At 42.5% G+C, this 20,184-nt stretch overlaps 1 protein-coding gene and 1 long non-coding RNA gene across 4 annotated transcripts in view; both read right to left on the bottom strand.

Annotated features, from left to right (window-relative positions):
• The window catches only part of LOC134218316 (gamma-aminobutyric acid type B receptor subunit 2), a 66,963-nt gene extending 66,288 nt beyond the window's left edge, over positions 1-675 (bottom strand). Inside the window, exon 1 of one of the 3 annotated variants that reach the window (XM_062697257.1) lies at positions 572-675. The gene's annotated coding sequence lies outside the window, so the exon portion shown is untranslated. Of the gene's footprint in view, positions 1-323 lie in introns of all 3 variants that reach the window. The other 2 variants (XM_062697258.1, XM_062697256.1) reach the window with 2 other exon arrangements.
• Positions 676-18,801: 18,126 nt separating this feature from the next.
• On the bottom strand, positions 18,802-19,778 carry LOC134218315 (uncharacterized). Its single transcript, XR_009981305.1, has 3 exons — positions 19,600-19,778; positions 19,417-19,537; positions 18,802-19,313 (listed from the first exon to the last, which is right to left on the bottom strand). It is a non-coding gene; the product is annotated as an uncharacterized LOC134218315 (long non-coding RNA).
• Between the last annotated feature and the right edge of the window lie 406 nt (positions 19,779-20,184).

Below are 20,184 nucleotides of genomic sequence, written 5' to 3'. Positions count from 1 at the left end.
CCGCTCGAGGGACAAGAGGCGAGCACTTGAACTAGAATTCGTCCCAGTTCGCCACCACTCGAGCCTATCCGGGTCCGCAGTGCAATGCAGTACACAGCAATAACGTATCGTCGATGGTTGGATGCTTCAAATATTCTCCCCAACAGCCTCCGGCAATGACACTGCTCCACATTTCCACGCTTTCCGGATTATCCATTAAAGCTCACATCGAGCCAAACGATGATTTGATTTATTTATAGCCTTTAATGCTTCTATCTTGATCTGTCACTCCCCATGCACAACACGTTCGGTTCTGTAGGTATTCCTGCCGCAAAGCCACAAACCTATACACAATCAAACACAGATGTACATCGGTACAAATAATTCCCTCCGGTGGGACACAATTCGAAATATCCGAAAACTGCTGCTGAAGACACTTAAATTTCCATCCCTTCACTCTTCTTTCCTTTCTATCTTCCAGAACACAAAACTCTAGTCTACAAAGACCAAATTGGCTCCAACTCCCACGAGTGTTCTCGAGATTTACTTCTCCAGCTCAAATAACCATTAAATTGAAGCTTTAAAGCAGTACCACTTGTCCACTCCGAGGAAAGAATGGCCTCTATCGCAACCCTTCCCACCCCCGGCCCTAACCAATCTCCACGAGCGCGGATTGATGTCAACCGAATAACTCTGTGTCCCTCTTGCAACTAAACAAGAAAATCATCTTCCAAGCAGCCAAGAAAGCGCCATCCCAAAAGCTCTCCCATCGAATGAATTTCCACTCTCATCGCTCTCTCATCATCCGTACACTTCACTTCGGAAAAAAAAACAAGCGGCAAATCCAAACAATCCCACAGCATCCACCGCACGTCCCCATCCAGCGGCCCCATTTCTATTTGTTTCATTAATTATGTACGAGGTGCATTCCCAGCACCAGCACAGCATCCAGAACGGATGCCACGAGGACACGAAATCAGCTGGGTCGCAATATCCCGCGGACATGCGCAAATCGAGCTCCAATGCGAAGGGGAAAATCAGCAACACGTGGTTGTTGGCGGGCTTTTCGCATTTATTCGTAAACAACATCTGATACCTACCATGCTGGGCTGATGAAACAACTCGCTGGAAGTTGGATGTTTGAATGGATGCCTTTTTCAACTGGCTCTAATTCTAATTATGATTGAGTCATAAATCATTGGCACTGCAAAGATATATAAAAGTTAGCATTTCCGTTGAGGCCAAATAACTCAGGAACGGATGGACCGATTCTCAAGATTTCCTCACTGATCAATTCACCTTGGGATCAACTGTGTTTATGTATACAAAAAGTTTGCAAATTTGACGGTAAAATTGAAAAATTGTCAGAATACAATATTAGGGCGAGTTGGGAGAAAACCCTTCGTGGCCGTGCGGTTAACGACGTCAATCGTCTAAACGCATGTGCTATGGAGTGTGGGTTCGATTCCCGCCCCGGTAAGGAGAAAACTTTTCGTAAAGCGAAAAGTTCTCCACTGGTCCACTGGGTGTTGTGTAAATGTCCTTGTCCGTTGTCTCATGCTAGATGTTAAGTGTTCAGTCTGTGCGACCTCTGGTCGAAGACGGTGATCCTGTCTTTTTAAAAAAATGCGACGCTGCAATGAACTCAGCATGACAGCTCTGCCCATGATTCCATAGTTGACGTAACAACCATTGCATTGCACTTTCGCATCTATTTCGAATAATTTAGGGACAAACATAGCAAATTTAAAACATTTCAACCCGTAAGCACTTAAATGAGGCTTGGAACAAGCAACGTATCGATGTTGCAGCGGTTGAATTATTCTAGTAAACGCGTAATAAATGAAATTCGCTGAAATTTCGAATGGTTGATACGTCAACTATGAGATCATGGGCAGAGCTAGTCTTCACTGTAAACCCGGCAATACTCTTTAAAGAGTAAAAATCACCCCTTATTTGTTTTTTTCATATAATGCGTATTTTATGCCCATTTACAAGTTCCAGGTTTTTACCCATTAATGGGTGAAAAACGAGTTGAGCTTTGCAAACAAGTTTCCGTAAATCAGCTTTGCAAACAAGTTTCCGTAAATCAGCCTTTGTCATGCATCATTCCCAGCAGCAGCGGCATCAACACTTCGAATTCAACGGACTTCTTCGGAAGGTGTGCAAAAGTGGGACAGGCGATCGACTCGGTCCGGTGGGGTTATCCTATAACAACACTGATGAGGGCAGGACAATCTGTTTCAAGATGACAGATTGAGAATAAGCATCCGAAGAATACGATTGTTTGGTCTTCCCGCCTCAACAAGGATCGAGTCTTGCTCGAGGAATCGAGCAAATTTCCCTTGAAAATTTGGATCGGAAGCAACAAACAATTTGCATTTATGAAATACATGGAGGAAGAATGGTGAGAGCTTTCGATTTTCATTTATTAAATACAAATTAAACAATCTAACCTATTTTAGCTCACGAACGCAATCAAAGATGGTTCTATATGTTCATATATGAACTTCGGAAAGGTGTCGATTCCGGGATTGGTCTCAGAGGAAGCCGCTGTAGATGTTCTTTATATCCCCGATGAGGCTGGCAAAACCCATATAGATATATAATATCGATCTAAATAGTACACTAACAGGTGAACAGATTGTAACGCGGTGTGGATTTTTTGGAATAATTTTATTGGATTTGCTTAAAGCTTCAGACGTTTTTATTTTTTTAAGCAAAATCATTTGTAAATATATTATGAAATTAAATTATTATTTTTAATTAATAAATAGCTTTGACGTTTTTATCCTTTTAAGTAAAATATCATTGAAATGAGTTGAAGCTTAATTATTAGTAATAAATTATTTTATGCTTTATTTTTTGTTGTTGTAATTATTAGATTATTTGAATTTAATTAGCTTTGGACGTTTTTCTCTTTTTAAGCAAAATAATGCTTGAAGTCGTCAAGTCGGCTTGACGATTCACAGTCCAAAGCGAGACCATAATATTATCAGTATTTGCCCGACTATTTGACTGTCTTGGGTGAGGAAATATTTCGAGCGGTTTGCGTCTCGGCTAAGCAAAGTGGTATACTGTTTCAGTGAGTGCAGTAATGGCTCCTGAAACTAGATAGCTCTTTTTCAACCATTTGCTCGATCCTGGGAAGGCGCCAAATTGATATCGCCATTTGAATCTTTATACATAACCAGCAATTGTCCTTCAAGGTTTCTTGAAGGTAGAAATCCTTAAGCTCGTGCATTTTCGCTCGCACTAGAGGAAGAGAAGTATCGCGGTTTCCAAGTTCCGAACAATTTAAGTTTTCTACAAAGTGAAACGTGTTCCTTCAAAGTTTGCAGAAGATAGCTGCTTATTTCGGTCAGTGCGTCTGACACTTTCGCGATTCTCTCCATTTGTCGGAGTAGATATAGAGACAGAAAAAGCGCGTAGGCGCTTTTTTTGTACGGGCTGGAATTGTGTAACGACCAGCGGAGTCGAATTGGGGTTCCGTCCTTTTTGCTGTGGGTCGCAGTGCGACCAGAATTGAGCTTGTGTGTCCGCTAAGGCCCGCCTTCCGAGGTTGTCAAACGGAGGGGAGTGTAGTTCGTTTAGATAGTCGAGCGAAACTAGCCCGACAGTCGCCTAAAACTGTCGATAAGACCACCATTACGCTACAACCCCCCTGGTGGTCAGGTGTCGAGAGCGCGGTTCCCGTACGGCGCACATTATCGTACGTTGAACAGAACCCGAACCGAGAATTAGTAGCTTTCTTTTAGTCCTCGCCCCGTTTATCGGAAAAATACGTGAAGCCGGGTCGTAAGGCAAAGTGGGCTACTAGTTCGAGGGGACGGTTATTCCGGACGCTCTCGACGGTTTCAAATCGGAAGCCTTCCGTCCAGCCGCCACTCCTCCGCACCTATAGTTCGGTCATTTTGACACAAGCTAACGCCGCCATCGTGTGGAGCATCGAACGCCCACTGGCAAGCCGCCGGTACCACGATGTCATCGCAACAACTGCGTCACCAGCACCGCCGGAAGAACCGTCGTCTTCGGCACACCGCCGGAAGAACCTTCGTCTTCGGCACACCGCCGGAAGAACCTTCGTCTTCGGCACACCGCCGGAAGAACCTTCGTCTTCGGCACACCGCCGGAAGAACCTCCGTCTTGGGCACACCGCCGGAAAACCTTCGTCTTCGGCGTCCCGCCGGAAAACATCGTCTTCGGCACCCTGCCGGAAAGCCCTCCGTCTTCGGCACCCGCCGGAACCCGTCATCGCTACTAAAAATCCTGCGCAGGTACGTGGAAACTTGAATAATCATGGCCATGAATTAGTTTCCCCCTAGCTAGTACAAAATCCCGTCCAACCCGAATGAAGTCATTATAATAAATTTGTTGAATTTGAAGCTCTGAGAGTCAATTGATTTTGTTTCGGCAGTTCCGTGAGAACCTGCTGTTCTCTTTTACGTTTCCGTTATTTCGTTGGTAGATTGCATCTCAGACTTCGATTCCTCTTTTGATTTTGCGTTTATTGTTGAGCGAGCTTAAGTGATTACAAGGGTAATCAGGGCAAGGGATTTAGGGTGGTTTTCCAGGTAACAGCGGGTGATTTTGAAAATTCAGCCAGCAACCGTTCGAGGATTTCCCCTGAGGAATTGTCTCAAAAATAGTCGGGCAAGTCAACAGACTGGTGGTCTCTCGTACGCGAGAGTGGCGCTAAAGCCACCAAAGTTTAAATAATTCCCTCAGACGATTTGCGAACGGTTACAAGATAACGATGGTATGCGACCCGGTGAGGCAGACAGGCGAACATGGAGTTTTAAAATCGCTTAATTAGTATTGAAATAAAATAGGAACTATTACATTGACCCAACCATGAACCCCCTGTAATGTGACTTTTGTATGGTAAATTTCCTAAAAATCAAATTTCAAATGATTTCTTAAAGCAAGTGTAAAAAATACCGATTTATGCGAAAACAATTTTTCTGATAATGGATAAAAAATACCCCTGAATTTGACGTATAGGCCTCTTACTCATTAATGAGTAAACGATGTTTACTCTTTTAATGAGTTGAAATATTTAACTTCATAGTGGGTGCTTTTTTACCCATTAAGGATTTTGCTGGCACAGTGTTATAATATATTATATTAAAATGAGTTTACATTTCCTTTGAGGCAATATAACTCACGAACGGATAGACCGATTTGCAAGATTTCCTCACTAATCGGCATATATTATATTAATGGAAAGATAGAAATTTTTGATGGGATTATTTGAAAATCATGAAAACTCATAAAGCTAGTCTGTTGTGAAAAATTCTAAAACAATCATGTCAAAATAGATGCACCACTAAAATAAACTGTTCAACCCGGGTAAGGCAGGATCTGATCAGCTACTAGTTATCAATACATCTCGACATGCAAAAAACTATCGCGAATAGAAAAAAAAACTTTGAAAAGGGTACTACATATGTTGAAAAAAGCTCGTTGCTATGAAACATGTCGACAGAACAAAAATGTAATTTTCTTGTTCTTGATGTGTTTCTTCTTTTTCTTCTTATTTGCATTACATATCCCATTGGGACATTGTATGCTTTGTACGGTCAGTGAACAAATTAGTTGGTGTGTTTTAGACAGGGTTGTAGATATTAGGTAGCGCTGGATAAAGGTGATGTTTTTCATTTCATCATTTTTTTTCTTTCCTTAATATTTGTAATTGCCGGTCTAGCCAACCGGGAGCACTTCCGAGACTCCCCGAATCAACTGCCTCAGGGTCGGCACACTTTCGGAAGTTTACCGCGGGACAGGGAATCTTCGCACTCGAAATTAAGGAAAACCTACCAGCACTTTTCAACTATTTTCACGATTTTATTGGCTACACTCCTTCTAACTTTCCTCCCACTTCCTTATCCACTAGCTAACCTTAACTGATGGGGCCCATTCTTCTTCTCACCTCTCCTCTTCGCTGTATCCTTCCTCGTCTGATGCGTCACTGACCGCAAGCTTCAGCCACGTCTGGCTACGTTCCGCGCCTTAGGTTGAGCCGAGGGATCGTCTGCGGATAGCTGATGATCCAGTTGCGCGTCCTAGGCTACCGATGTGTTGACGGATCGGTCTTCGGCCAATAACGGTGCCGGAATCTACCCGGCGAGGGGGCTCTAGGACGGCGCAGGGCTTCACGGGAAACTGGGCACAAGCACGGCGTTGAAATTCACGGGAAAACAACGATGGAATCAACGGTAGAACAACGGGGTCCTATGACGTTCGAAACGAAAGCACACATCACAATTACGGTCACAATTTAGGGAACCCGGAAGATATCTGGAGATGGGGGCTGGGTAATTACCTGATATCCTGGTCTTCTAGCTTTCAATATTTGTATATAGTTTTTAGATTTGTATATAGTTTGTATATAGTATGAAAGCCCTGAGCTTCCCCTGATACAATTCACCCCGGCAGGGCGGCCTAGAGCAGAGTACTCCCACTTCCCTTCGGATTTCGGATGGACAAAATGAGAAAAAGGAAAAAATATTTCAAATTAAAAAAACCTTATATTCTATCTGACCTTCTCTGCTCCTCCTCACTACGGCACTGGTCGACTCACTGCTCTCGTTGGGGCCCCTTCGTCGACGACAGCACAGCAGCAGCAGGCAAATTGGTCTCCGCTTTCTTCCTTTTTTTTCGCCTTCTTCCTCTATTCTTCTTCACACTTTCGACTTCTTCTTTCTCTTCTTCCTACTTTCGGGCTTTAGGGACTGCTTCCGGTAGCCGTCCTTGACTTTTAGCTAGGGGGAAGAGCAAGCTCCTTTATCGGATCCCCCTAGCGACGCTGGTGTGCAACACCGAACCGACTACTCGCCGTAGTAGGCCCCGGCAGATTCCACAGAATTATGCCCCAGACAATACGCCCCTTTGCACTGCCTGGCTTCGTCCTTCTTGACTGTTAACTGCGGGGGCGAGGAACTCTACTGGCTGAGCCCCCACAGTAAGGACGCCGGTTGTTCTTGGGATCTTTTTCTAGACCGCCGGGAAGCGAAATTTCCTTTGCGTTTAGCTTTCCACTATGGCGGCGATCCAACACCCTTTTGCACTGCACCTTCACAGCACTTAACGTTCCCGAACCACGGCACTTTCGGGGGAACTCCTAATTTTCCACTCCCGACGATGCTGGGAATTAACCATCCAGCCGACGCACGCAACTCAAAAAACCACAATTCACTTTTTGCGGACACAAAACCGGCCGATCCACCGAAATGCGTCCTCACTTCGCCGTGGCTCGTAACATTCTTTTCTCTAGTCATCGACCAGACCAAAAACAAATAATCGCCATCGTTCCTGCCACCGTGCTTGACTGTTATGTTGCTTGTGTTGATGTCGCTTTTTAGCCTACGGGAGGAGCTCTGGCGCTAACTTTATTTTAAAATCTAACTTAACGGACACTATAATTTAAAAGCAACAATTTAAAACGCTAAACAACAAAATCTAAACAAACTTTAATTGAAAAAACAAACGAATTAAAATATTAACAAATCCACAGTGGTGGTGCATGTTGCCATTAAAACAAAAACAAAAGCATAATGGGTAGCCAGTTAAAGCGACGCACAAACTACCCAAAATACACTCGGCGACAAGACTAAAAAAAAACGGGTTAATCGTAACTCGCAGGTTACAAGTATTTTACAAATATTTGTATATAGTTTTTCCATATAAGTGAACGAGCTATAAAATTATTTTCAGGCCCAGGGTTCATGACCCCCATCTCCGGTCATCGACTTTTCCAGTGTTCATGTCCCTGTTTCGTACCACCCATTTGTGCAACCCATCATGGTTGCTCCCAACTCCATATCCTGCGGCTCCTGGTGGTGGGTTGAAGAAGCTTGGTGGGTGGTTGGTAGCAGTTAAGGTGGTTGCTCCTAGTGAATATCTACTTGTATGCCAAGTGGGCCTACTCTGCTGGGAAAAAACCTTCAAACTCACACAAAAACATGGTGAATTTTAAATTCACCAGATTCTTTACTTCTCTAATTTTCAAATTCCCAAATCTGATGTAATAATGTTTGTACAGTACTAAAATAAAATCGATTGTTCAGCAGAAGTAAGCAAATGTCCTGCCTTTGTCTCACTTCTATGTGCGTTACGGTTATATAAACTCGTGCTCTTGAAAAAATATAGGAAAAAGCTCTTGGTTTCCAAGATATCACCTTAAGGTTACTGTTGAAAAAAATATTGTAAATCGAAAGTTAGTGCCGGCAAAGATTTTTTCTCACGATGGCGGCGATGAGATTGACCGTAGAGCGTAGAGTATACTAAGATCCATGTTTTTCACTGCATTGACTTTAATATATTTCAACCCTGGTTTTAGGTAGGACGAAGAAATTAGCGAAATCGTACATGACTCGACACTGAAGACGGCCTTACTGTTGAGGTCGAAATACATATCTGTCAAAGGTACTAAAAGCTAAACATAATTTTCTTATCAATTGAAACAATGTCAGAATTCAGGAAATATCTCCGAGAATTTTGTGAACTCTTTGAATTCCTGCGTGAAACCCGCCGGATATTCTGTGAATTCTGCCGGAAGCTCCGTCCTGGAATTCTTCCGGGTAACCCTTCGGGAATTCCTCTTGAAAATACTTCAAGAATTTCTCCGGAAAATTATTCGGTAATTCCTACGGGAAATACTTCGGGAATTCCTCCAGGAAATCCTTCTGGAATTATTCTGGATCTTTCTGGGAATTTCTTTAAGAAATCCTCCGGGAATTCCTCCAGCAATTTCCTCAGGAATGGGTCCTGGAATTCCACCGGGAATTCCTCCAGGAATTCCTCCGGGAATTTCTCCAGGAATTCCTCCGGAAATTTCCCCAGACATTCCTCCTGGAAATCTTCCGTGCATTCCTCCTGGAGTTCCTTCAGGAAATCCTCCGGGAATTCCTCCGAAGATTTTTCCAGGAATGGTCCCAGGAATTCCTCCATGCAATTTTCCCGGAATTGCTGATGGAATTCCAGAAGGTTCCATCGGCAATTCCGAGTAAAAATTTAGGGAATTTCACTGGAAATGTCTTCGGAAATGCCTCCGGGAAATGAATTTCCGGAAAAATTTCTGAAGGAATTCCTTGAGGAATTTTTGGAGGAAATTCGGAAGGCAATCGTGGTGGAATTTCAGGAGAAATTCGTAGAGAAACTCTTCGAAGAATTTCCGATGGGTTCCCGGATGAAATTCTCAGTTGGGATTCTAGATTGCATACTCGGAGGGTATCCGTAAGGAATTCCTGGAAGGTTTCCGGAAGGAATTCCCTGATGTATTCTTGAAGGAATTCCCTGAGGAATTTCTGGAGGACTTCCTAGAGAAATTTGCGGAAAAAGTCGTTGTGTGGCGTTAGACTGGCCTATAAACATGAACAAGTCTAATACACTGTTCTTCAGTCACATGACAGATCATAGCAGTCTGCGCATGCAAGATACACATTCGCAGTCAGTCAATTCCTCCTTCATCACGGGACGAATCGCGGGAGTGTGTGCTGGCGTTGCTTTTGGAATCACCCATCGTGTTGTGTATAGATGTGTGCTTAGGGGCCGTACACATATTACGTAAGCACTTATGGGGGGAGGGAGGGTATGTCGTTATCTTACGCACCATATAAATAAAAAATTGTTTGTATGAAAAAAATCTTACATGGGGGGAGGGGGGGTCGAAAAACCCAGAAAAAACTGCTTACGTAATAAGTGTAAGACCCCTTAGCAGTTTTGATCGAACTTCACGGGAAGCCGAAAAGAGGTTGGAACGGCGAAGCTTTTTTTGCATAAGTAAGGAGAAATGCTTTCGTAATATTTGTGTGGATGTCGCATTCGGGCTGGGAGCCGCGGACTCGAGAGATTATAATTTTCAAAATGTTTTGCTTCAGACCCTCAACTCTCCTCTCAGTGCAAACATTGCGATTTTTTTCACGTCATTTTTAAAATAGTTAAACTATTTCTTCGATTTGCTGCATTGCATAAGCGATTGCGCCGAATATAAAATTAATAGCTATAAGATGTTTTATGAGACGTATAACGGCAGCCCGATTATTTACATTTAAGGTTTTGTTTTGATATGATTGCGGTAGAACCGAACACAAAATGATGTTTGTAACGTTTTACTTCTTATTAATGTTTTCTTCAGCACTTTATGCCTAGAACGTAATGACACGAATAATCTAGCAGCAAACAGGCAAGACTGACATTTCTAACAGAAAACAAAGAAATGCTTTGTAAACAATGATAATGATAAAAAAACTCAATAGTATTAGTTTATTTTCACGTGTACTCTCTCAACTGCGCTCAGAATGCTCACATCTATGCGAAGAATACTTTTTCACAGCTTACTATGGAGATTTTCTGACAATCGTTTTGATTTTATCCACCGACCCAGCTTTTGGGTGCTGTTCTTGGACATTTGAAAAACATCGGATGTTTGGGACGTTTATGTGCTGGCATTTTATGGTTCATACTCTTTGATTGGTATGTAAAACAGAGTAACTTTCGTAAGGCTTTCTTTAGATTAGTTAAATAGAGTAGTTTATTGAATCTGATCCCGCCGGTAGGATTTGTTTGTTGATGGATTATTCCAAGTGTGCGATGGGTGAAAGATGATTAACTTCGGAGCAAGGCGATATGCATTGGTTTTAGTAACGCCTTTTAAATTAAAGTATGATTATCAATACACGCAATAAAATTGAAAGTACCATTGAAAAAGTATAGGAGTGATTTTCAGTAAGACGTATGAAAATTTGAAATTTACTTATGAGAAAGAGTTGTTCCATAAATAACTATTTACAAGTTCCATTTTCAAAACTATGTGTTATGTTCAATGTTGTTGTTTTCATAATTTTCTTCTTGATTGTAATAGTTGAATTTACCGGCATGCTATCGCAATGCTCCTTGTATGTATCTGAGTATATCCTTGTATCCTTGTATCTGAGTGCAGTGAAATCGCGTGGATTAGAAGTATTGTACTTAGAAAGCATTATTTCGATTAGGTGAATTTTGTTGGTGGCCTGTATTGCCGAAATTTGTGAAAAGTTCTTTTTGAATGTTGTTGATTTTTCTGTTGAAAAATTTAAGGATGCTAGTTCAGCGAGGAGTTTAATAAAGAGAGTTTTATTGTTTTAGTTAAGCGTGAAAAAACACCCGCGTTCAAGTGTTTTTTCCTCTGCGTTGGTGGGCCCGCAAGAAAAATGGTGTTATTGTGGGTCAGAATAATCACAATTCTGCGTGGTGGAACGCCCGCATTCATTAGATTCATCCTCTGCGTTGTTGGTGGGACGCCCACAAGAAGAATGGTGTTATTGCGGATCACAATGATCCCAATTCTGCGTGGTGGGACGCCCGCATTGAGAATGATTTTCCATATCGGTTGGGCAACCATAATGATGATCCATAGTGTTTTTCGATTACGAAATTAGACGCTCGCTGTACAATAATGCGCCGGAAGTGAATGTTTGGTTCAAGATGCCTTTTTATCATTATGAGAGAGTAACCCCATCATTAATAATATGTCGGTAAAATTATTTTTTTCTTTAAACATAGAAGCCAGCCGTTATTTGTTTAGAGAAGAGGGGAGTTGTGTGGCGCTAGACTGGCCTATAAACATGAACAAGTCTAATACACTGTTCTTCAGTCACATGACAGATCGTAGCACCCTGCGCATGCAAGAGACACATTCGCAGTCAGTCAATTCCTCCTTCATCGCGGGGTGAGTCGCGAGTGCAAGCAATGTAAACACGATGGGTGATTCATATGTGCGATGTTAAATTGCACAGTCCTAAAAAAATTTCCGTATGAATTCTTGTAGAGATTCCTGGAGGAATTTCCGGAGGAATATCAGGATGAATTTTCGAAGGAATTCCTGGAGGAATTTCCATATGAATATTTGCGAAGGAATTCCTAGAAGAATTTCCAAAGCAATTCTGGAGAAATGTTCCATGCAGTTCTTTAGGAATTTCCAAAGGTATTCCTAAAGAAGAATTCTCGGAGGAGGGATTCCCGCAGGAATGCATGGAAGCATTCCAGGAGGATTTCATCAAAGAGTTCCAGGAATTCCAGGAAGAACTTCCGGATGAATTTCAAGAGCAATTCCTGGATGAATTTACGGAGGAGGAGAGGAGAACTCTCGTAGAAATTCCTGAGGAAACTTTTGGAATAATTCCTGAGGGAACTCCTGGAAGACTGGATTCCATTAGGAACTCCTAGAAAGATTCCAGGACGAATACCAGGTGAAATTAACGGAGATATTCGCGGAAATACTGTCCGGAATAACTCTGGGTAGAATTCCAGGGAGAAATTCTGGAGGAATTCCCGGAGGCACTCGCGAAAAAATTGTAATTGTTGGAGAAATTGCAGGAAGAAATACAAGGAAGAATTGCTGTAGGCATTCATGGAAGACTCGGAGACTCGCTACAGACGATCTCCAGGAAATTCAGGAGGAGATCAGTCAGCTGAAAAGCAACAAATCTCCTGGAGTTGACCAACTACCAGGAGAGCTGTTCAAACACGGTGGTGAGGCTAGAGCGCTGCACTGGGTAATTGCCAAGGTTCGGGAGGATGAGTTTCTGCCGCAGGAGTGGATGGAAGGTGTCGTGTGTCCCATTTACAAAAAGAGCGATAAGCTGGATTGTAGCAGCTACCGCGTAATCACATTGCTGCACGCCCACCTACAAGGTACTCTTTCAAATGTCATGCTGCCGACTAATATCAATTGCAAGAGAGTCCTTGGGATAGTACAATTTATGAGCGTCTTCTTCTACTTCAATGACTCTACATTCCAACTGGAACTTGGCCTGCTTTTCGCAAGACTACTGGAGACTCCTTTATGGGCGTACGCTCTACCATTCGTATTCGCCGTACGTTAGGTATTGCAGACATGCCGCAAATTCAACGTGCCCACACATCATCTGTTCATCGACGTCAAAGCCGCATATGATTCAATCGATGGGGACCCGCTGTGGCGGCTAACGAACACGGATTTCCGGATAAACTGATACGGTTGATCAAGGCGACGATGCATCTGGTGAGATTCAGTGGCATTGACACGATGGTCTTTCGTGCCTGTTATTCAACATCGCTTTGGAGGGAGTAATACGAAGGGCAGGGATTGACACGAGTGGTACGATTTTCATGAAGTCCGTTCAGCTATTTGGTTTCACCGACGACATTGATATTATGACACGTAACTTTGATAAGATGGAGGAAGCCTAGTCAGAACGTCAGACAATGATCCGGTGAAAATGGTTCTCGACAACGATCCGACGAGAACAAGAAGGTGAAGTGCGTAGATAGCAAGGTGGGGTGATCAGGTGGACAACGATTTGCAGACCCTTCATTGACTGCGTGGTTGGCGACGCGACGTGCAGTCATGGACCAGGCTGAATGGAGAAGACTTTTATGCACTGTACAGGCCACTCCGGCCTAAGTCTGAGGAAATAAAAGTAATAAGTCGATTAAAAGCTAAGAATGAACAGACTTTACTGAAAGTCCACATTCATCATTAACAGTCATGCAAAAAATCTAGCTTTATAAATTCCAAGATATTACATGCCTTATCTGTTTTCGATAGCTTAAACCGAATTCCTTGTAAATTGATGCAAGCCAATAGGTCAATGCTATAACCAAGAAATGAATCCTACTCACAAATAGCTTATTATACCAAAAATGGTATAATCCTTAGCCTTCTATCGAAAATTTATTAATTACGAGACTTTTCTTAGACATGCTTTGATGACGATTAAGGCTAAAAGCTAGCAAACATTTATGAATCAAATCATTATAAAAATAACACCAGGATCTGTATCAAATTTACATATCTCAGCATAATGCATTCAGCTTGGCACGCACGGCATGACAAAATGCAGCAAATGTGCAACTGCATCTCGGGAATGAAGCTGTAAATAATCCATCATCACCAGTAATCTGAAATTAAGTTAATCCACCACACAGAAATTTGCAATATCAAATTAGTTTTTCAATAATGGATACATTTAATTTCATAGAACGACAAATGCGCGCTATTACAAAAATATCGCATTATTCTAAGCCGACCGGAAACTCATTATTTTGAGTCACTGCTCTTTACGGAAACTGCTGCTACCGACAAGAACGGCAGGGTAGGGCATAAAATAAACACGCATGGCATAATGATCATCGTCATTAAAAATTAATCATCGCAGAAAATTGCTACACCACCGCCATAACCGAGCGTAGCCTCCATTCTTCATCTCCCACATATCCCCACCATTGCAGCCAGAAAAGCTCACAAACGCTAAACATTCAGCGTTGGAAATATAATAGCGTTTCATCCACGGGCGGTGGCCATTCTGTAAATAAAATAATAAATTTACGGTTCGACAATTAATTATTAAAGTATCAAATTGAAATAATTTCACTGCACTCATTAAATAATTATAATTAACTGACTTTCCGAGCAATGCGGAATGATCCTAGCAAAAGCAACCACCAGTGCAGTAACAATGACAACGCACCGGCGTATTAGCAGCACCAGCAGTTCCTAAATCGGGATGGATTTGGATCTGAGTATGCAATTAATTCTTAGTTAGCTGATTATGTGCTTTAGAGGTCTTGACTGAGTAAGATTATTTTCAATAAGTAACAGTGGTAATGGACATATTCTATAAGGCTTAAATATTTAATTTAGGAACGAATCGAACAAAAAAACAAATACCTAGATGATGACTTCTAGATGATACTTCTAACTGAAGTAAAATTCCGCAATAAATAACTAAACATTATCAATTTAATTTGGCCATCAAACCTTCCTATGGCAAGATCGCCAAAGTAGAGGGAACTTGCGCATTTGATGATCTACGTTGCCTAGCATTCTTGATGCGGAGAGTCCTCCAGCGAAACCTACGTTGCTAAGATCACTCATGGACCGCACAAAGAAACGTTGGAAGGGCTCTCTCATGAACCGATCGAAAGCGTTGGAAGCGCTGCTGAACGGTGATTAGACGTGTCGCTTCTTCTGAACCGCGATCGATTGGACAAAGAGCTTCCTGTCAGAATTCGTGTGTGATCACCAGGTTCCGAGTTCTCGATGCCGAACGCCGTCAGAGAACCAACGCTTCAGACCGTACAACGAGCTAAAATCGCTTAGGCCTGGGGGAGCCTTTACGCTGTTTTTTGCCTTTCTCGTACAACAAAGTTTTTCCTTTCATGTTCTCTAGTATTCTAATTTCCACTGAAATCTATTCGCAAATCTTTCCAAAATATATCCTCTACTTCATGGGCGCGCACTTCTATTGAAGAATCAAGAATCTTGTATCCATTATTTGGGTGCGTATAGACATTTTATCCAGTACCGTCGTCGGGGTGACAATGGGTCAAATGGGGGTGAGAATGGGTCACTGTTTCAGCTACATAGAATGCTTGTAGAATATATTGAATGTATGCATCTGCTAAGAAAAGTTTTATAAAGTTGACATTTCCACGCAGGTAAGGACATTAGCCCTTTCAGGACGGATGGGTCATATATGCTCAGCGTTTTAGATTGGCTGGGTAAAATCACAGAAGAGAAACAGCTTCCCACTTTCTTCAGCAAAACTGTTCACCAGGATGTTGACTTTGTTGGACAAATATCGAAGGTCAATTTGACTATACCCTGAAGACCCAGATATCCGAAAACTTGGGAAGATTTTGCTTCTGAAAGCATGCAAATGAATCTGACATGTTTGAATCCTAAATCACATTGTTTGATAGTTCTTAATACTCAATCTTCAATAATACGAGATGCTCATGGTATTCCAAAACGTTCTCAAGCTCAGCCGACGGTATCTACCAGATCAATCAAGACTTTGACAATGTCCTCATCGTCGATATACACCCAATCTGATTGAATTAGCATATACGCATGATGCAAACAAACCCAATTTTCTTGAATACGAGATGCTCAAGGCAGAGATGCGTCTGAACACGAGAACGCGTGTTCGTGTTCAAAACGTTCTGAACACTGCATACTGTTCAAGAGCACTGACCTTGCTTATCAGCTTGTATCCTAGAAAAACAAATTCAAGTCACGGCATGCTACACTTTTTTCGGCTAGTAATGGAACACATGGGCATCTAACGGATAGAAATCAAGCATGCTGGTATCACCTGGTATGTTTTTGCCTAGTTCCAAATCTAAGGAATCTTAGTTATCATGATCGTATTGCTTGCGTACCAACCCAGTGCATACTGAACTGTGTTCAGAATTCAAAACTAAGAACACCAAGGCACGCTCTTGGCTCATATTCTGTTTAGGATGCATCTCTGGCTCAAGGTACTCCAAAACGTTCTGGAGTTCAACCCACGGTATCTATCCGACCAACCAAGGTTTTTACAATGTCCTAATTTCCGGTATACACCCAATCTGGTTCAATAATCATATACGCATCATGCAAAGCCTATTTAATGTAATTTATACGAATACGAGATGCTCATTATACTCCTAAACGTTGTGGAGTTCAGCTAATGGTATCTACCGGATTAATGAAGGCTTTTGCAATGTCTTTATCATCGGAATACCCCCAATCCGGTTCAATACGTATTTACGGATGGTGCAAGCCCGATTTTCGGAAAATTATTCTAACCAACTCTGTTGAAGCTATTGTTGCTGGGGCGATGATATGCCATGATCTATAGTTGCAATAGTCAGACAGATGGCAACAATTGTCTATCTCAATCCTCTGATTGATAAGTAGATTGACTGACATGTGGGATTCCCGACGTAGAGTACTTTCTCGATTTGCTTATCGATGGTCAACAGAAAACGAAAGGTCCCAGTCGACTGATTACCGAGTAGATGGACCAGTAGATTACCAGTCGGATTCCCGACATAGAGTACTTTCTCGATTTGCTTATCGACGGTCAACGGAAAACGAAAAGTCCCAGTCGACTGATTGCCGACGCGACCTGTCTTGCAGCTGAGACGACGGCGTTGTGGATATTCTGATCCGGCTCGAAGGACCAAAATTATAAATTCGCCAACTCCTTCCTCTTGAATGAGTGTCAGCGGGAACAACAACAGATAATAGCTCGTCAATTAGAAAATTAATCCAGTAACTCTAGCCTTTTTGAAGGTTGTTTGGAGAAACTTTCACGGCAAGAAGAAAAAGACATGGTGCAACTTCCTAACTTGTAGATTAACTGAACAATTGAAAATTACAAACAAAATGAATGAAATTGAAAAAGACACATTTTTTAAAATGAAAAGGATTGCATCAAATGCTGAAGCCTTACTAGCTGATGATGTGACATTGTCAGAAAAGATGGCCATCTGACACGACTCCGACTCCGACTTCGACAGCCACCTAACGTTTTTTTCTTTCGCCGACCAACCGTGACTTCCACCGGACCCAGGAAATCTAACCCTACGGACCTGAAAGGCCGAAGGTGAGAAGTGACCCGTTCAACTGGTAGTGGAGCCATTCTCGGTGTTCGTGGACGACACTTGTTAACCTTGCACCAGATGCACTTGCTCGCCACCTGCTATATAGCCGACCGCATTTTGGGATCCGCATGGCAATTCATTCCGCCGGGTATCCCACACATGGGAGGTATCTGGGAGCGGATGGGAGACGACGGGAGAAAGCTTAACGACAACGCTGGCCGAAGCGGCGGACATGATCAACACGCTTCCGTTGACCTATTTGCCGCGAAGCAGAAGCACTGTCGCCGAGCCATTTCCTTCGGGTGCTGACATGGTTTTCCCACGGGTTCTACTGAAACTCTGCAGAACGTTTACAAGCGGTCCCAGCTTCTGGCAAACAAAATGTCGGGGAGATGGTGCCGGGAGTATCTTCCGACGATCAACCAAAGGTCGAAACGATCTCGTAGCGATGTTGATCTGAGCCAACTACACACGGTGCCGTTGGATTCCCGTCCAGAAAACTGTGCGGGCGATCTGGTACGAGTGCATGCTCAGAATTGTCTGGCTCAATCGCGCCCCCAGAATGGCACCCATCAGCTCCAGACAGATGATAGCGTTGAATCCGGATAGTTTCGATCTCTGGCAACAGGTTTCTCCAGCGCTGCCACAACGCGCAGGAAGTTTCATCGATTTCTTCATCCCATTCACAGTTGGAACGCCAGAGGTGCTGGATGATGCCGTGGATGGCGAGCGACGACAGTAACCTAAGAGGATCAAAAAACCCCTTCACACAACTGGCGACAAGTCGTTTTGCAGTTGCTTTTTGCTTGCCCTTGATCCTGAGGGGATTTCCTTGCCCCAATTTGCCCCTCTGCCAAATATGAAGTCTTCAAATGCAGAAATGACACCTTGGCTTAGAAACCTCGCAAATAATAACTGTCGAAGTGCTTAATGAACACTAAGTTACAAGGCGGCAATGTCCCAGTGGGGGGAGGGGGGATGGATGTAATGCCAATGAAGAAGAAGCCGTTCGATAACTGCAAAGTTAGTCGATAACTGCAACGCATTTTATACGTCAAACTTCCCGTAATGCTGGGTAAGACACCTTTACGTGGTGCATTACGGAGTAAGATCTACCACAATGTGCTCTAGTTCTTACTATTCTTGTTGATACTTATGAGTGATGGTCGGCAGAGTATGGAACGACTGTAAATTGCTTTTAAATGACCCACCTTTTGCTCCTTTTGGATGGAGTCAATGGAGTAAATTATAAAAAGTAAAGAGGCCTCACATTAAGTTTGAAAAATATCTGAATAAAAACGACTATTTCATTTCTTTTCAATAGAAATGGAGCAGAAAGACATGCACTAAACAAATGACACGGGTATACTACAAAAGTTCAATGTAATGAACGCATTACAAAAAAAATACGTCAAACGGTTGTCATCCAGTGAATTAAGATCCAGCTGGGCATGAGACAATGATAGAATTCGAAAGATTAACTCGCTTGATAGAAATAATCACCTTCCCATCAAACCAATTGACCAGGTTCGCGATTTAGCTAGAAATCATATAAAAACGCCGAAAGTCTCCCGAATCTCCCAAATATAACAAAGAAAGAGTTACAATTTCACATATATAATAGTTTAATAAGAAAAATGAGATTTAGAATAAATAATCAAAAAAATGTTCTACTTACTCCTACTCTGCATATCCCTAACCTACAGTCCCTTAATCCTAGTGTGGAAGTGTGTCAGTATACCGTGTATCCCGCGGCGGTTGAAGCATGCTTGAGGCTGTCTGGATAGCTCCACAGACAGCGATCCTCCGCTTGGCAACGATGCTATTCGTGGCGGCATCCATTCCTTGGACCACGGAATAACTTCTGACGAGATGCATGCGATACCTTGGTCACCACCACTGTATTGTGCGATTCAATGTTGGTGAAACAAATAGGCCTAGACGGAATGAACGACACAATCAAAGTCTTCTCCATTTGAATTTTTCCTCTATCATTCGCTATAGATAGATCACGATTTGATAGACACTTTAAATTCTCACCGATTCTCATTTTTACCACCCGATCACTCTAGGCGCGCGCCCATCTTGTGAACAGCAACAATAGAACAAAAAAATGGAATTCACCAATCCTCGGCTATCCACTTGTTGGAAGATATACGTCCTAGAATAGCCAATCAACTATTATAATAAACACTTGGCGTTTCTTTTAGGCTCAACCTCTACCTTCGTTGCACTGTTCAAACCACACAGATTTTATTGCTTTATATTGCCGTATTTTAACTTCACTGGCAAATCACTGGTCGTTGCGACTTCTGACCACTATGTGATATCGTTTGCAAGCAGTTCGGTGGTTTTATTCGTCAGGGTGTGCTCTGTATGCGCGCAATGTACTGGTGGTCAGTTTTGTTAACGGGAGAATGAGTGTTACTCAGGGAAAGTTATAGGTAGCTCCATCAACCTGAGGATCATTATAGCAACTATCAAGGTGACCAGACACATAGGAATATTATTTGTTGGTTATTGCAGGATCTTGTTGTACCAGTACATGCTCCGGGTGGATTTAATGTTATTGCTTTGGGTCACTCTCTATCGTTCACGCTCTTTTTTGACGTAAACTACGTCTAAGGGGAAGACTCTGATACAGGGTGTAAAACGGAAATTTACAAATTCGAGACCGTCACGAAATTAGGATAGATTTCAAACGCTAATAGCTCCTTTATCTTTCAATGGATTTTCGAGATTTTATTATCAATCGAATCGGCAACTCTCCAGCAATTTTTTAAGCCTATTGGAACTATTAATGATCAA

Source organism: Armigeres subalbatus, chromosome 2 (genome assembly GCF_024139115.2).
Source record: "Armigeres subalbatus isolate Guangzhou_Male chromosome 2, GZ_Asu_2, whole genome shotgun sequence".
Taxonomy (NCBI): domain Eukaryota; kingdom Metazoa; phylum Arthropoda; class Insecta; order Diptera; family Culicidae; genus Armigeres; species Armigeres subalbatus.
The sequence above is the reverse complement of the archived record's forward strand: the minus strand, read 5'-3'. Positions and strand labels throughout refer to the sequence as shown.